Source organism: Sciurus vulgaris (assembly GCF_902686455.1).
Source record: "Sciurus vulgaris genome assembly, chromosome: 8".
Lineage (NCBI taxonomy): Eukaryota > Metazoa > Chordata > Mammalia > Rodentia > Sciuridae > Sciurus > Sciurus vulgaris.
In genome coordinates, this window is record NC_136468.1 from 142,448,190 (window position 1) to 142,462,763 (window position 14,574).

General features: G+C 53.7%; 1 long non-coding RNA gene across 1 annotated transcript; it reads left to right on the forward strand.

The window, feature by feature from the left end:
• The first annotated feature begins 462 nt into the window (after positions 1-462).
• Positions 463-14,369, forward strand: LOC306668347. Its single transcript, XR_013765848.1, has 3 exons — positions 463-691; positions 804-999; positions 13,651-14,369. It is a non-coding gene; the product is annotated as an uncharacterized lncRNA (long non-coding RNA).
• The last annotated feature ends 205 nt before the right edge of the window (positions 14,370-14,574 follow it).

Consider the following 14,574-nt stretch of genomic DNA (forward strand, 5'->3'; position numbering starts at 1 on the left):
TGTCCGTTTTCTCTCTGGACCTCGACAGACCAAGGTTGCAACTCCAGTGCCGACTATAACATCTTGGATAACTGGAGATTCAAGATATATATGTGGAATGAATGAATACCCTGGACTCCACCCTCTGAGGACTCTGCAGGTCCACCATGGTCACTCCAGCAAACCTGCTCCAGCCTTCAGGTCCTGAACTCCTCAGGGCAGTGAAGAATTTCTCCTGGGGACCTTCTGCTTATAAGATGATGATCTAACTGAAGAGGGGCAGAGGAGGAGGAGGAAAAGCACAGTTCTTTATCTCCAGGCAGCTGAGACAGCCCTGGTAGCAACACAGTACTCTCTCTCTCAATATTTGTAAATATATCTGTTTGGCCTCAAGAGCTCTCCCATGGAAACAGCTCATAAACCAAGCTGCTAGAGTTTATTCATCACGAAGAGACACATTCCAGGGTCTGATTACATGGCTGTTTTATCATGGAGAAGAGAGACGGTGCAGAGGAGCCGGGGGTGACAGGCACTCAGAGTGGACGAGACAGTCACCACGCAGAGCTGCATCTAGAAACCAGCATTAGGGATTGGCCCCAGGTTGCTCCCTGGAGCAGGAGCTGACCTCTGGATTTAGAGGTCCAAGATGTCCAGGTGCCTCTGGCTAAGCAAGCAGCCATGTGATCAAGTCTTCTGACAAAACCTAGAATCGGTAAGTAGACGAGGAAGGACCTGACCCTCCAAGAAAAATACTAACCTAGGTGACTCAGGGCCACATATCGAGCATGAGGGTGACCTGGTCATCTCTTGTTTGTGTTGGACAGTAAAGAAGACCAGGTGCGTCTCCCAGGACAAGAGCTGGTGCGTGTCCTGGGTGGGATGCTGGTCCAGCCAGATTCTGCTGGAGGACGCCACCTGTTCTGGACAGCCCATTTGCTCCAAATGCTGGACATGTGCCCAGGGTGTTCCTTGGGTGTGATTTGACTGTTTATTTGATCTTGTGAGAGAGCAAGAGAAAATGTAGGTAAGGTCACCTTTGCTGCTTGTTAGGAATTCAGTTTAAATTCCTAAGGAAACCGTTCTGGGGTGTGTGCTTTCTATTTTTTCCCCCTCATTTCTTCCAAGGTAACAAGACTCCCCACCACGTGGGGGATGACATTAGAACTAGAATCATAGATCTGGAGACTTGGGGTGAGTCTGGAGTCCAAGCCCCTCCCCCACAGAGTAGCGTGATCATCTGTACCTTTGCCAATACTTCCTGGGCGCCGTGTGCACCGGTCCAGGTACTTTGTGCACTTTATTTTTTGAGGTACCCTGCACTGAGGTGTGTCCCTACAAAGTAAGGTTCATCTCACACAAGCTCCATGAACTAGAATCCCCCAAACGTGAGCAGACGTGTGTATACTAGCTCCTTCTCAGGGAAGAAAGAATCAAACCCCACAGGAGCATAAGGTGGAATCTGGGAAATCTTATAATTAAGAAAATCATTGCTTTCTTTCTTTCTTTTTTTTTTTAATCATTCTTTCCCAAAACATCTTTGCCCACAAAATCCTTGTTTTCTGATCTATCAAACTATATAAATGCTATCTGCACTCTTGTGCACCTCATTAGATCAAATTCTAAAAATTGAAAGCAAAAAAAAAAAAAGAATCCTTGTTTCCTGCAATCCCATCAGCCTCTCACGCCCATCCCAATTAGCCAGAAAGCTCCATCTCATGTTCCTATTCACCAGCATATTAATAAAGGTGGAGAGAGCTGCTGGCACCTTCTAAAGGGACCTCAGCTAGGCGGGTTATCAGTGAGGAGCTGCTGAACACTCTCTTCAGCAGGAAAATGAAGGCCGAGGTTCTCTCGCTGTTCAGAGATTTACGATCCTCCAGCCGAAGCTTCCAAGTGAATCTACAGGGTATCTTCAAACCCATCAGCCGCCCGGCGCCCTCGCCCCAGATGCGTTAGAATCGATATCCAAACAACTACAAAGGTGTGGGCTGACCCTGAGGGTCCTCCCGTCCCTCCCCGCAGTCCACTCGAGATGTTATCTGCAAGGAGTAAACAGGCCCGTCCGAAGGCTTGGCCACCCTGGTGTGACATCAAACAGCTGCTCAGCAACCCTTGAAGAAGGCTCCCATCTTTCTCCCACTGAACTTGGAGCTTCCTGGCGGGTTTCTCTTTGAAGTCCAAACGGGGCCTGCAAAGGGGTTGTGTGGGAAGGAGAAGCCAGAGCCCTCTCGCTCGGAGCCACCTTCCCCATGAGAGCAGAGTCTCTGGGGAAGAAGAGAGAGAATTCAGCATCTCAAATAATAAAAGGCAGGGCTGGGGAGATAGCTCAGTCGGTAGAGTGCTTGCCTTGCAAGCACAAGGCCCTGGGTTCGATCCCCAAGGGCTCACGACGAAGATAAAACTGCAACTTTACAGATGAGGAAACTGAGACACAGAGAGGCTAAGTAACCTGTCGAGTGTCACAGAGCACGTGAGCAGGGGGTTAGGTCTTTAATCGGTTCGGGACTGATGTCTTGGCTTCCCAGTTGAGTGGAACAGAGGAAACAGGCATCAACTCTTCAGCTGAAGCTGGGACTGGGACTGATAAGGTTGGTGACTTCTAGAAACTTCTGTCTTCTGCAGTGATATGGACTTTCTTCTCCCACCTCAGAATGGGTCCCTGTGTTGCCCCTTTGCCTGCTCCTCGTCATAGCAGAGCGTGACAGTCTGCTTGCCTGCGCCCACTTGGCTGGGAGCTTCTCCAGGCAGACGCTGGGGCTATTAGCCTTTGACGGTGACCACAGTGACTATCACTTCCAAGGAGCTTATCACGTGCCACACCCCAGGGCTGGCATCTAGCCAGCCATGCGTGACGCTGCCCCTTCTGACTGTTTCTTCCAGTTGGATCATTTCAGCGTGACCCAGCCAAGCACAACGTAGAGTACCTTTGCCTGTCTTTGCCCCTGAACTCTTGTGGCCCCCCTTTGAGGTGGCTGTGATTGTCACCTCCATTTTACAAATGCGGAAACCAAGGCTCAGAGAGACCAGATGGTATTTGCCTAAAGTCAACCACTCTGTCTCTGGCGGATCAGCTCCACTGATTCATTGCTTTCCTTAGTCATTTGAGAAATATAAACTGCGCATAGTATTTATTCTTCGTGGCTCCTTAACAAATTAACTCAGAACCTAGTGGCTTAAAACAAAAACAAACATTTATCTAAAAAAAAAATTGATGATTTCATTTTGGGGGATCAGTAATTAGGAAATGGCTGGGTGACGGGTCATGCTGCAAGATTATGCGTGAGGTGACTGGCAAGATGCTGCCTGGGGCTGTGGTCTCATCTGAAGGCTCAACAGGTGCTGGAGGATCAACTTCCATGGCAGCTCACATGGCTGTGGGCAGGAGGTGTCCACTGTCCCCTGCATGGACCTCTCCACAAAGCTACTCAAGAGTCCACCCCAGGTGGTAGCTGGCCTCCCCAGAGTAAGTGACCCAAGAGAAGATGGGTAGAAGTTGCAGCATTTTTATGACCTAGCCTCAGATGCTGTCCATCATTGCTTTTGCAATACCCCATTGGTTACCCAGGTCAGAGCTATTCAGTGAGGGGCGGGACTTGCACTGGGCACGGTCCACTGAGGACCATCTTGGAGGATGACTGCCATTAGGATCCTGTCTGAGTGACAAACAAATTTAGGTGTCTGACCAATACAGAGCCCCCAGTCTAGAGTGGGCAACAGATAAGACTTACATAATCACGCAAAGCAAAATGTGATTTTGCTTAGGACTGGAGACTACGGGGGAAATTTCAAGGTTGTCTTAGAGTATGTGATGGAAGAAGGTATCATCAGCCTTCTAGTCTCTATTTCCTAAAAGCCTTTGAGTAAGGATTTAGGTCTTCTGTCGGCCTCAGCTGGAAAATGGAGGTAATAAAAGCAGCTACAGGACATAAAAGTCTTGGATACATCCCAGAGTATGAGATGGCTATTTCTTCATTGAAGGGACACAACACAAAAAGGCTCTTGACCTTTCCAAAAGGTACTTTGGTGCAGGCAGATTCTTTCTCGAGGCTTCCTCTGCTTATATTGGTCGTCAGCTGTGTCAGAGATTTTACGTATTCATTCAACAAACATTTATTGAGCATTTACTATGTGCTCTCATCTCTAATGGCCTGTGCTAGGCACTGGTAACACATCAGTGAGCTAACAAACCTCCCTGTCCTCGTGGCTTCATGACCTGCTGTGTGGCCAGCATGCTGGGACAGCGGGCTCACCCAGCCTGGCCTCAGTTTTCCTGGGTCCCCCGTATCTCTCAACATATTCACCAACACCAATCGGAAACTCCAGTTATGGGCAAACAAGCTGTCTGGTCACTGCAGCAACCAGGGAACAGAGGTGCGGTGAGCAGGGGCATCTCGGGCTGCTAGCGGGTTAACCCCCTATTGCTCCCCGGCCCCTCCCCTCCAACGTGAATCACTGCCGAGAATCACGGTCCCTGCTCTTGGTCCCCCAGAGTCTTCTCTGCTAGAGCCAGTCCCTGGCGCCTTCTGGGCTCAAATTCCAGCATGAAAACCCCTGAGCCTGTTCAGTGGCAGAGCGTTCAGGAAGACCCGCTGTGGGGTGAGCAGCCCCGCCTGCTCCCCAGGCCTGTGACCTAATTTGGGGAAAGGGTCTGTGCAGCTTTCAAAAGACAAGGTCACACTGGAGAAGGGTCTGCTCTACTGCAATGTGACAGGCAATCCCTGTAAGACAGAGAGAGGGGGACACACAGGGATCCAGGGATGGCATCACATGGAGACCAAGGCAGAGACTGGAAGGACGCATCTAGCAGCCGAGAAATGCCAAAGGCGGCCGGCATGCTCCAGGCAGGAAGGGTCAAGAGGGGTCTCTATTCCAAGCCCGGAGGGACCCTGGCCCTGCTGGCTTGATTTTCCAGAACCGTGAGACAGGAGACGTGGGCTGCTTTAAGGCCACCCAGCTGGTGGCACGTTACTGCGGCAGCCCTAGCAAACTAACGCGAAGCACATTGGAAACTTTTTCTTCCAACGTTTCCATTTTACTCAAAAGAAAACAGATGAGGCCCAGCGAGAAGGTGGCCATTGCCCAAGGTCACCAGGCACAGGTCTGTCCCAGCCCAGCTTGGCCTCCTTGTGCAGGGCTTGGAAGGTGCCTTTTGGTTTCTTGGCGTCTCTGGACCCCGACGTTCTCACTGCCTTCATCCCGGGCTGTTTCTGCAGGAAGCAGGGGGGCCGACTCCCAGCGCCCGCAGGCTGCCTGTTTGTTCTGGCTTTGCATGAAGACAGCCGGGCTGTTGGCCCTGCGGGGCAGCAGGCTGACTCGGGTGTGATGTGAGCCGTGATCACTGTGACAAATGGCTCCAGGAACAGCACCGGGCAGGGCCCGGCAGAGACCAGAAAACCTCAGCACGCCAAGGCCTCTGAAGCGCCGTGCGGTTTCTTAATGCTGCGTCCGCCCTCCCAGCCAGGGTGCGAGTGAGTCCAAGGGTTCCCCTGGCAGGGGGCCTTGGAGGGGCGGAGGAGAGGCAGGGCACGGAGGTCCCGGGTCTGCCTGAAGCCTCCACGCATCCATATCAGGACTCCAAATGACAGCCTTCAATGCCAGCTCTGACTCAAAGGTTCATGATTTTTGATGTGCCCAAATAACAGCAAGGATGACCTGGTCCCCACAGAGATGGTGGACATAAAGAGCCGAGGCGGGTGGTATCTAAGGGCTGGAGATGAGACCATGCCCTGTGGGGAGAGCCTCTTAGCCTTTCCAGAGGGTGGACGCCCCAGCCCGGCCTCCACCAAGGGGGTCCTCCACTGTGGGCCTCCACCGTCAGCCAGGAGGAGGGCCTTAAGTAACCGAAATGAGGAAGCGTCCACCTTCTCCCTGTGCTTATAGTTCGAGGCCCGGGGTGCTGGTCTGATTCGGAGTGACTTTGAGATCCTCAACAGGCAAAAGGGATCCCCACGCGAGGCTGACCCTGACTCTGAAGTCCGTGTCCAGCAAGATGCAGTCAAGGCTGAGTGGCTAACTGCATGAGGGAACAAAGTCAGCTCACTCCTCTGGACTCGGGGTACTCACTATGTGAGATGGGATGTTAATGATGCGGAGGTTTGAATGTGTCTCCCCAGAGGCTCATGCGTTGGAAACTTGAACCCCCAAACTCACATAGTAATGGTATTGGGAGGCGGGGGCCTTTGGGAGGTAAATGGGATGAGAAAAAAATCACCAAGGAGATGGTGGCTTTCTAAGTAGAGGAAGAGCTGAGTAGACCTGAGCTTGTACGCTCCTTCCATCTCGCCAGGGTTTCCCTCCGCCATGTTGCGATGCAGCAAGATTCTCACCAAAAGCCGGTGCTATGCTCTTAGACTTCCCAACCTGCAGAACCATGAACTAAATCATCTTCCATTCATTATAAAGTACCTGGTCTCAGTTATTTTGTTACAGCAACAGAAAATGGACTTGGACGAAGACTTTCCAGGAAGGGTTGTGATATGTCACCAGAAGCTTTCCTGTGGACCCTGAGGTCAGAATGGTGGGTATAAAACCTGTCCATAACCACCCGGCTTCATCACCCTCAGTGAGACAACTCCAGGTGCATGCTTCCTAAGACCCCCACAGGGACCACACCTCAGCAGTCCCCAGTGGGATGCTGGTGACACAGGGCAAGAGCCAGGCCTTGGCCTGCTACCTTCCATTCTCACACCTCGGCACACCCATCTTGGAATCTCCTGCCAAATTAGCCACGCAGACTCAAACCCCACTCAGGGTCTCTCCTGGGGGCTCTGAGCTCAGCTCTGCCTCATGGAGTTACTGCAAGGGTTAAACGAACCAAGAGAAAATTCTTGGTGGAGAGTCTGCCAAAGCTATTCAGGTTGGAGTGGGGATTCAATAAGCCGCCCCAAGACACAGAGCAAGCACCTTAGCATGGTCCTGGGCCCCGAGGGCTGACACCGTGCCCACGTCACGTCACAGATGTGGAAACTGAGGCCAGAGACCTTACGCACGCCTCCCAGGCTTGCACATGGTAACGGGGAGGTCCAGGGGCAAACCCAGGGTGCCCCACCCCCTTCAACGAGGGACATGGAGGCTGAAGTGTGGCTGCTGGACAGAAGGCGTCACCACTCACCCAAGCCACCCTCCCCGTGGTCTGCTGAGCATCCAGGAGCCTGAACAAAGGCAGCTGGGAATCTCCTGCTCTGCAGATGCAAGACGTGTCAACAAAGCGAGTCGCCCGTCCTGCCTGCTGACCCTTCCCCCCGGCCATCCATCATCCTGAAACAGGGGTTTTATGCACCCTGTACGCCAATCACCCCTTCAATTACCTCCGGGAGGACGGAGAAGCCCAGTGGCATCTGATGTCCCACTTGATTTAGGGTAAGTCACACTTACGAGGGCATCTGAGGTTAAAGAACACAGAATTCTGGGCCTGTTTATAAACCAACAGGCTTGAGGTTTTCATTATTCACCTTCCAGAGCAATGGAGCGATATGACTCACTGGGTCATAAAAGAGATCAAATAGCTCCGTTGCTAATAATTCTTTCCCTGACCCATTGGCTGGCACGTCGGGTTTGTAAACAGAGTTTTAATGGCATCCCTTGGACATAATAACATCATTTCTTTATAGCACCTTGGCCGCCTCGCCACTCTTGGCTGTAATCGGGTTTAGGTTTAAGCTCCCTCATTTGTGGGAGCTAATGTTGTTTGGTGTTTTAAGAACTACTTAGGGCCAGGGATATGGCCCTTGGAAAGGGCGGAACCCGCCCTTCCAGAACACGCCACTCCTGGGGAGTCTCAGGGAGGCCAAGGCCTTCACCCCTAAATGTCCCCAACACCCACAACCCGCAAGTGCTGAGTCCTGCCCCGCCCTGGTTTTCCAAGAAATCACTTCCCATTAAGGTCCTTAGTGACCTTGAAGGTGGCCCCTAAGAGTGTCAGGAGCGTCGAATGAGTTCATTCCCGGGCCACCGCACAGAACGACGCTGTGAGTTTGGAGGCACTTTTGAAAGGACTCTCGGTGATCACAAAGTGGTGTGAGAGGACAAGAAGAAGAGCGGAGGGGTCATTAGGGTTGGAAAATACCCTCGGGACAGACTCTCCCAAGTGCCAGACGATTCTGTGCCACTCCACAATTGAAGCCAGATCTGAGCACCCCCCCCCTACGATTATTACATCTTCTTTTTTAATTGACTTAATTTGTACACTTTAAATACAACCCCCCAGGCCCAGATATGCTTCAGAATTCAGAGTCTGGGCAAGGAATCATGTCACTCATCCTCCCAGGACTGAGACCCCCGATTGGAGACGTGCGGGGTTTTCTAGCACAACCAATACGCGGCCACGCGAAGACAGATTTTGAAAAAGCGCTGAGTGGTCTGATGTCTGTCTGAGTTAGGTGGGGCTGTCCGATGACTGGAGGAAAACAATTCCATTTGCAGAGGATGCTGGATTCTGGAATGTGGCCTCCGGGGTCATGAACTTGTACCATGAGGCTGAGTAGGTGTGGTTCCACCCCTGCTGGACATGGGGACAGGCTTAGGAGATGGGCCAGGGAGAAGCACGTTCTGACGTTCCAGCACTAGCTCTGGACTCTCTCCCAGGAGCAATGGGGAGGCCTGGAGGGGAGATGAGAAGACAGTGCCTCGCTCAGAATGGATTTCATGGCTGCCCAATGCCAGGCAGCCGGCCCCTGTAGTCACATCCAGAAATCCCAGGGCCAGGACTCCCACACGGGGGGGACACCTCTCTCCAAAGAATGTGGGTTTGGACACGAAGCACGGAATCAGCTACACGGCACAGCACGAATGCTCACACCAAAAGAGACTTAAACTGTCTGTTTCAACACTCAGCACACCTGTTCCAACAAGGACAAGATGGAGAAGGTTCTAGGCTTTTGCAACAGTATAGTCTCTACCGCGATTCCTTAACTCTGCCCTTGTGCAAAATCAGCACGCGACTGTGTTCCAATAAAACTTTATTTGCAGAACCGAGCAGTGGACCCAAGTCCAGCCTTTCACTTCAGGCACGAGGGAACTGGCCAAGACACGGAGAGTGACTTGCCCAGGTGACTAGCAGCAGAGCCCAAATGGACAGATGATGTCCTCAGGGTCAAGGGTCACCAGCTTGAAGGGACAACTGAGTCAGTCTGTGAAGGAGTGTCACCTGCTCAACTGATCGGCTAGAATTTTCCTGTCCCAGGAAAAGGGGGCTCTATAGAATAATCAGATCTGCTTAGCAAGGGGTGGGAACCAAAGAGGGTTGGATCAGAAAGACCCCACATCCGAGGACATGATTTCTCCACTCCGTTCAAATCAGCAGACACCAGCTGATCTCCGACTTGGTCTCACGCCCTACGCACGCCCAGCTGAAGTTGTAAAAATGTATGGAATACCGTCTCTGCCCTTAATAAATACACACTAAGGAGCCATAGGAGTCTGAGGGGGTGGCCCAGCATGCACGGGGCCCTGCGTCCCCTCCCCAGCACCCGAAAGCAAAGGAAAAAGGGAGCGATGTGATCACTCTGTAATAAAATGCTGCACGAGAGACAGAGGCAGTCCTCAAACCTCCAGAGGGGCCACGTTCCCGGCCAAGAGAGGAGCCGTGGATGGAGAAGGTAAGGGACAGAGCCACGTCCCCTCCCATCAGAACTCTGTGGCCCAACGGCCTTCAGTAGATCCAGGGGCTTCCCCACCACACGGCCACATCCCCTCGGAGGATGAGGTTGGATTTCTTCTCCCAAAGTCCGTCTGTCCCGGATGGAGAGGTGGCAGCAATGGGCATGGGATTGGCTCCCAGCCCAGCCCAGGGAAGAGGCTCCTCCAGAGAATGGAGGAGTAAAGAGCAGGAGGCAGGAGACAGTTCAGAAAGAGCTTGAGGGGAGGAGAAAAATGGTCCAAGAGAAGAGGAGAAGGAAGAGGGAGGAGAAAGAGAGGGGAGGCAGGAGAAAAGGAGAGGGCAGGGGAGGAGTGGGCAGGGGAGGAGGGGGCAGAGGAGGAGTGGGCAGGGGAGGAGAGGGCAGGGGAGGAGTGGGCAGGGGAGGAGTGGGCAGGGGAGGAGGGGGCGGGGGAGGACAGGGGAGGAGGGGGCAGGGGAGGAGGGGGCAGGGGAGGAAGGGGCAGGGGAGGAGGGGGGGGGCAGGGGGGGGGGGGGGGGGGGGGGAGCGGGCAGGGGAGGCGGGGGGGGGGGAGGAGTGGGCGGGGGAGGAGGGGGCGGGGGAGGAGGGGGGCGGGGGAGGAAGGGGCGGGGGAGGAGGGGGCAGGGGAGGAGTGGGCAGGGGAGGAGGGGGCAGGGGAGGAAGGGGCAGGGGAGGAGGGGGCAGGGGAGGAGGGGGCAGGGCAGAGGAGGAGTGGGCAGGGGAGGAGGGGGCAGGGCAGGGGAGGAGGGGGCAGGGCAGGGGAGGAGGGGGCAGAGTGAACAGAGCGGCGGGGGTCCGGAAGCTGCTTCCACCTTTGTCTGCAAAGGACCCTCTGTGGGGAGAGCAGAGGGGCCCCGGGCACCTGCTGGCTTCAGGACAGCATCAGGCGGTTCCATCATGTAAAGCCCTCTGCCTTCCATGGAGAGGACTGGCCGAAGCAGGGAAGGTGAGCATGGCGGCAGGTCTCACCACCGTCTACAGAGAAAGAGGGAAGATGGGCAGAACGGAGAGTGACGGGGACACCTGCCCTCGAACAGTGACAGGCTGCGGGAGCGAGGACGAGGTGAAACTGGCACCCGTGTCTCCAGACCCAGGAGTGTGGTGTCTGCTGGGCTGGGACAACGAGAAACCGGGCGAGACTCCTTGCAGGTGCAGGAGATCCCGGAGCAGCCTTGGAAGGAGAGGGAGGGAAGAGCAGGGGGCAGGGAGCCGCTGGGCCCTGGAGCACGCGTCATCCCCAGCAATTCTGCCAAAAGCTTCAGACATGGAGAGGTTGAGCGTTTCCAAGGTCACACTGTCACCAACCCAAGCCTTCAATGCCAACCAACCTTTTTCTTTATCAGAAATGCACAAACTAGCCAGGCATGGTGGTGCCTACTGTAATCCCAGCAGCTCAGGAGGCCGAGGCAGGAGAATTGCAAGTTGGAGGCCAGCCTCAGCAACTTAGCAAGGACCTAAGCCACTTGGCAAGACCCTGTCTCAAAATAAAAAATAAAAAGTTCTGTAGATGTGGCTCAGCAATTAAGCGCTTCTGGGTTCAATCCCCAGAACCAAAGGAAGAAAGAAAGAAAGAAATGCATGAAGGGAAAGGTGTATGCACCCCGGCCTTCAATCCACAGTTCCACCTCTGGGAAACAGGGAGGCCGAGGCCTGGTCGTGGTTGTGAATGAATCCTGGGTCTCTTTGGACACAGGGTGGTGGACACCTGGTCTTTGGTTATAAACCCAGGTCTTGCTCAGGGGTGAGACGCTCACAATAGCCAATCTGGAAGGATCCCTTGTCCTGTCATTTCAGGATGCGAAAAAAGAGTCGGGTTTCAGGCAACGGGTTACTGCAGGCCTGGCTGACCCTTGGCGAAATCAGCTGTCCTGGAAGGAAAGGAGCCAGCTGAAAGCCCACTGCCAAGGGATCCCGGGAAGAGCCCGTGCAAGGAAAGGCAGCCTCCCTCTCCAAGCAAGCCTCGCTTCTGGGGCACCAGGAAGCCCGGCAGGGCTTAAAGGAGGCAGCCCTGAGCGAGGCAGAAGCAGCGCGGGGAGCCCCAGGCGGCGAGGGTAATAACAGCTCACCCAGCGGCCCCTTTCATCTGGGGATCCCAGGGCTGTTAACCACTGCGCAATTAATTTCCTCAACACCCACTGCCCCACCAGCCCCTGAGGAAGGCGTCATGATCTCCCTTTATGAGCAAGGAAACCAGGAGGCGAGGAGGCTGGCTTGAAGCCACAGAACAGTTGGAAGGCGGAGGCCAAGTGTGGGACGATGCCTTCCTCTGACGGCAACGCAGCCAGGAGAAGAGAGCCTTGGTAGGAGCCACCGAGCCGCGCCCTAGAAGGATCCCTCCGCATCCGTCCGTCTGCCCATCCAAGCACGTATCCAGGCGCTGGCCGTCAGTTCCCCTGCCTTCATCCACTTAGCCGCTCATCTGTCCGTGCACTGACTCACCCGTGGTCTCCACTCATTCACTCAATCCCTTGACAAGTGGAATTGACACCTGCCGCGTGCAGACTCGGCAGTGCTGGGGACTAAGACCGTGACCATGACCCAGGCTCTGCCCACCTCCTCCTGATCTTCCAAGGGACCCTTTCCCCCCCACATTATTCCAGGTCTTTGCAGTTTGCAAATGTTTGATCTCTTACGGAGTCTTTGGAATAAGGGTTTGGTTTTGGTCTCCGTTTGATTTTCTTTCTTTCTCTATATTTTTTCAGGGCTGGGGATGGAACCCAGGGACAACCCTCTGCCCCTGAGTGACACTCCCAATCCATAAACCGGGGGGTCCAGCTTTTCAGAGCTGAAGACACTGCTAATGCATAGACGGGCCAGGTGGCTTTCCAGAGCAAGGATCTGGGGGCGGGGGCCCTGGAGCCTCTGTGTTCGCTCAGCTTCCTGGCTAAGGTGACCTTCTGGCTTCTGGGAAATCCCCACGAGGCCCAGATTCACCACAGGACTTTGTCACCCTTATCTAGCAGAATATCATCCTACCGATAAAGCTTTGATTTGGGTAGTGAAACAGCCTGCTGCAGATACTGGAGGGGACTCTCATGGAAATTCAACTCTAGTTAGGACAGTGCCCGTCTGGTGAAGCTGCTTAGGCATGAGAGGTGCGCCATCCCCTAAAGCTGGAGGGCAAAGGGAGCCATCGGCTGACTGGGCAGACTGGTTTATTTCTGCTCTGATTTGGGTCAGTGAGGAAGGTCCCTTCTTCCCCAGGAGCCTGATATCTTTCGTAGATGAATCCATTTCCTTGGTAAGGAACCCAAGACGGAGAAATGAGGCCAGAATCTGCTGGGTCACTCCTGTCTCGTGTGCCATGGGAAAGCAGGAAGGGCTTCCCAGGGTGAGATTACCACCTAGCCAACTGTGCATATCTGAAGGTGGCCGTGTCAACCTTCACTCAATGGCTTGGGAATGGAGCCATGTCTGTCTTATTCAGCAAAACCTAGGGGCTCATACAGGTCTACAAGGAATTACAAGTCTGCCCGGCGAAAGCCCCCCACCAAGCTTTGCCAAATGAATGAATCCGTGAACGGCGGTCCCGTGTGGAAAATTCTAGATTGTCTGCAAGGAAAGGAAGGAGTCTACAGGTCAATGTGTTGGTTGATTGGCATGAGCCAGACCTCTGAGAACAGCAGGCTCACCCTGAACAACCCAGCCTTTCCCTTTCCTTAGGAAAACCACAGGGAGGGGCTGGTGGAGGAAGACAAAAGGAAGGTCAGGTGCATTCTGGACTATTCTATGCTCTCGTCAACTCCCGCCTCTAGGAGAGAAATATCCTGCACGAACCCGAGCAGGAGTGAGTTCTCCGTTTGTCTTGTGTGCAAGCTGGAGATGCCACTCCTTCATTCACCCATTAAATATTCACCTCTGTGTCACTATTTCCAAACTCACTGTAGAAAATCTACGTCCTTTAAAATGTTTTGTCTGTTCCCTTAACCAAGCCCCCTTCCTCCCTTCGTCTAGGTTTTCAGTGGGCGCAGGAGAGTGGCTCAGAAGGAACCCTGTGCTGGTGGATCTCGAGACGGGGATCCAGGGACTCATTCAACCCTATTCTTCTGCACAGCCTTGCTGGTCTCCTGTTATGAGAATGAACTTGAACGACGCTCTGCTGCGGACGAAGGCTGCCTTAGGACAGGATGTGACAGGTGACGTCGGCCAGGAGAAGCATGCACCCTTGACGAGGTGGTGACGAGAGGCAGCTCCCTTCTTCGGCCTCCTGGTCAAAGGAGGGAAGCACACCAGACTGACCCCAACGGAGGGACACGCTGCACAGTCCCACCAGCAACCCTCGGAACTGTCAGGGTGTCGGAGACAAGGAGAGTCTGAGAAAACGTCACAGACGAGAGGAGGCTAAGGAGCCACTGCGACCTGAGTGTCACGTGGCATCCTGGAGAGGAACCTGAAAGAGAAAAGGAACATTCGGGAAAGACTAAGGAAATCTGAGTAATACAGTAAGGCTTTCAGTCAATAATAAGGTATAAACATCTGTCCATTCGCTGCAGTGAGTGCTGTGTCTCTGCCTGTTACCACGTTACAGATAGAGGACACTGGCCTGGGCCCATGGGAAAGCTAGGCAAGCTTCATGATTTTTCTGCAAATCTAAAACTAATCTAAAACAAAACATCTATTTAAAAATAAACAGCATGGGGCCAGGCATGGTGGTGCACACCTGGAATCCTAGCAACTCGGGAGGCTGAGACAGGAGGATTGCAAGTTGGAGGCCGGCCTCAGCAACTCAGCAAGGTCCTGAGCAGCTTAGTGAGACCCTGTCTCAAAATAAAAGGGGCTAGGATGTGGCTCAGGGGTTAAGCACCCCTGGGTTCAGTCCCCAGTACCAAAAATAAATAAATAAAATGTCATGTTAGGTGAAGTGCCTTGATGGGTCCTCAGCCCATCCCGTTGTCCTTAAGACACAGACAAAGGCCGTACATGGGTGGAAGAGGAGGCTGCCCATGAGGAAGGAGGTGCCGTTCCCCCTGGGAAACTG